Here is a 3769-nt window from a genome sequence, read left to right on the forward strand (position 1 = left end):
CAGTCATACTCACCCTTCTCTGCAGGAAGTCAGCTGTCTCCCACTGAGAGGTCTCCTCACTGGGCTGCGAACTCTGCTCCTTTCCCCTTCTCTGCAGTTTTCCACTTTGTTGCCCTGCCTGGAGAGTCTCACCCCCTGATTACCTTGCACATTCTTCAGGGCCCAGCAGAAGCCCACCTACCATGAGGCCTGACCAATCACTGCCCCACATTTTTTCCTTTTCTGATCTCCTTGAAGTTTCTGCCACATATTTATTGACACTGAAAAAATTCAGGATCCTGTGTTAGGTGAGGAATGCATTTACAAAATAACATATACATTCCAGAGCTTTAAAGATTAAAGCTATGCATCAATAAATTAACTGTGCAATAAGATTTGGGGGTAATTTTATTTCAGTCTTATTTTCCCAGTTCATGTTTTCTTCGTTATTTTTACATTAAACATATAAGGTATAATAAAAATAATAAAAGGAAAAATCTATGTTCCTTGATCTGTCTTTTAAGGACTTCCATAATTTGAGCAGTCTCAAAATTTAGAACAAACCTACATGGTCTTGAATTTTCTTCTCATATATTCAGGTTGGCTTCCACTTCCAAATGTATTGCAATTTTCAGATTATACTTTCTTCTGTTCGCCTCATCCTGATGAGTTATTAATTGATTAACTTATTCTTGATAACATCTGAGTAAAGTTATGTAAAAGCTCATACTATGTATAAGTGTGTGCACTCCCTCTGAAGGATGCGGTAGTCAGACTTTCATCACTGCGGTCCCTATGGCTGCCATTTCTGTCACCAGCTTTTTTCGGGGGATACTTCAAGTAGCACATCTTATATTTTGCATTGCATTGTTTTAATACAGACAAGATGATCACATATCCAAATATATATGTCAAGCTGTGAATTTTAAAATAAACAAATCGTATACAACTCATTCCTTGAGTGGGTTTGGCTGAATGCTATAAGTCAGGATGCTCTATGACATAGGGCGTTTAAGTGGAGGCGTCACAGAGGACTTGCCCAAATATGTTTTCCTCTTTGTGTGTAGCAACGAGCTGATTGTATCTGTAGCTAAATGTATAATTGGGTACTGTGGATTACTCAGTGGACTTTTCTGCTTTTTTCCCCCTTCCCTACGGTTTTAATTGAGTACTAATTAATGCTTCAGCTATAATGATATAAATCAATTATCTTTGCTTAAAAAGTTCGCTGTGACCCATTTGCTTTGATTATCAAAAAAACAAAGGCAAATATCACAGCCAGAGTTGGAAGAGGCCTTAGGGTTGTCTAGACCTTGCATTACCTGAATCATGTCTTCTTAGGACCATCCCTGCCAGAGGTCATCTGACTTCTGCCCAGGTGACTACTGCAGGTAGGATTCTGTACTGGTGAAGGGTGTGGGCTTTGGACTCAGTTAAATATAGGTCTGAGTCACAGCTCTGGTGCTTAGCTGTGAGCTTTTAGGCAATTTACTGAATCTCACTGAGACTCAGTATCTTTATCTGTAAAACAAGCCTACTATTCCATACCTTACAGGGCTATTATTTTTTAAAACGTGTTACAGGGAACTTCTGACCAAATGCACAGATTTAACATGTGTCTTGATCCCTTCTCTCCCCTGAAGCCCCACTAAAAGGAGAGTAAATGAATTTAAAACAAATAGGAAAGTTATAAGCCCACAAGGATAAAGAGAATAGAGCAGGAGACAATTACAGACATGAGAAACCAACACATTCCCGGAAAATGGACAGTGAGAGTGGAGTAGTGGAAACTGATTTAGAGAATGGAGAAAGTGACAACCCGACCACCTATAGAGAAGCTACTGACAGAAGTGAGCCAGGCTGAATGCCAGGTTGAAGTTCAGAATTTGGGGGTGGGGCATGGGCTGAATCAATCGAGATGGGTGAGCATCTACAGATTGCGGTTAGCACCTCAGGCCCTTTCTTCCATCCCACACAGTAAGATAACTACCCCTTTCCAACCTCAAATGAGATAGAAGGCTCACAAAGAAAAAGACCAGACCGCAGAGAGGATAAGAAAATTAGAGATCAACTCAAGACATGCAATAGAGAGGAAGATATAATCAAATAGTGACATTTTTAAAAACCCAGAAGAACTGACCAAAAGTAGTTTACACAGACACACACACAGACACACACACACACACACGAGAATCTGGTAGATAGGAAGTAGGTAGACAAATAGGTACATGGAAAATATATCTTGGGCTGATGGGTAGAGAAAGTGGAGGAGAGAACTTTGAACATTGCATAAAGTAACTTTTTTTTTTTTTTTTTTTTTTGCGGTACGTGGGCCTCTCACCGTTGTGGCCTCTCCCGTTGCGGAGCACAGGCTCCGGACGCGCAGGCTCAGCGGCCTTGGCTCACGGGCCCAGCCGCTCTGCGGCATGTGGGATCTTCCCAGACCGGGGCACGAACCCGTGTCCCCTTCATCGGCAGGCGGACTCTCAATCACTGCGCCACAAGGGAAGCCCTGCATAAAGCAACTTTGCAAAGAAGCTTTTGAGGAGGAAGCATGTTGGAGGAGGATTGTCTGATTATTAACATTGAGTGTCTTTCAACATGCAAAGAAAAAATACTAATATATTTACTTCAAGAAGCAGTATATTAGTCAGGATAGGATAGGCTATAATGCAATAACCAACAAATCTGAAACTTCAGTGGCCAATCAAATAGAAGAACATTTCTTTCTTAGGCAAAGTTCACTGCAGGTCCATCGGCTCCCCAAGGCAGCTTGCTTTCAAGTTATCCATGCTGTTTTTGACTTATAATGTCATCACTTCAACTTGAGGCCTAGGCAGGGGAATGGAGAATGTATGGAAAGTTCATAACCAGTCTTCTTTTTTTATTGAAGTATAGTAGTTGATTTACAATGCTGTATTGGTTTCTGGTGTACAGCAAAGTGATTCAGTTATACAGATATATGTTCTTTTTCATCTTCTTTTCCATTATGGTATATTACAGGATGTTGAATATAGTTCCCTGTGCTATACAGTAGGTCCTTGTGGTTTATCTATTTTATATATAGTAGTGTGTATATGTTAATCCCCAACTCCTAATTTATCCCTCCCCCACCCCCTTTCCCCTTTGGTAACCATAAGTTTGTTTTCTATGTCCGTGAGTCTGTTTTTGTTTCATAAATAAGTTCATTTGTGTCATATTTTAGATTCCACATATAAGGATATCATACGATACTTGTCTTTCTCTTTCTGACTTACTTCACTTAGTATGATAATCTCTAGGTTCATCCATGTTGCTGCAAATGATATTATTTCATTCTTTTTATGGCTGAGTAATATTCCAATGTATATATGGACCGCATCTTCTTTATCCATTCCCGGGTTGATGGACATTTAGGTTGCTTCCATGTCTCAGCTATTATAAATAGTGCTGCTATGAATATCGGTGTGCACATATCTTTTCAAATTACAATGTTCTCCAGAAAAATGCCCAGGAGTGGAATTGCTGGATCATATGTTAGCTCTAGTTTTAGTTTTTTAAGGAACCTCTATACTGTTCTCCATAGTGGCTGCACCAATTTACATTCCCATCAAGAGTGTAGGAGGTACAACCACTCTTTTATGCTTCAAACTGGTTAACCCACACCACTGCACTTCCAGTCAAGAGGCCAGAACTACTCACAAGGCCAATATAATTACAAGGGAGTCTGGGAAATGAGGGGGTTCACATGGATATTTGGTGAGCGTTAAATGTCTCAACCACAGGCTGAAAGTGTGGATACGATGCCTGG

The sequence above is a fragment of the Delphinapterus leucas genome, chromosome 3, assembly GCF_059928025.1.
Source record: "Delphinapterus leucas isolate spDelLeu-1000000601 "Yukka" chromosome 3, BTC_Dleu_Yukka2, whole genome shotgun sequence".
Classification (NCBI taxonomy): Eukaryota; Metazoa; Chordata; class Mammalia; order Artiodactyla; family Monodontidae; genus Delphinapterus; species Delphinapterus leucas.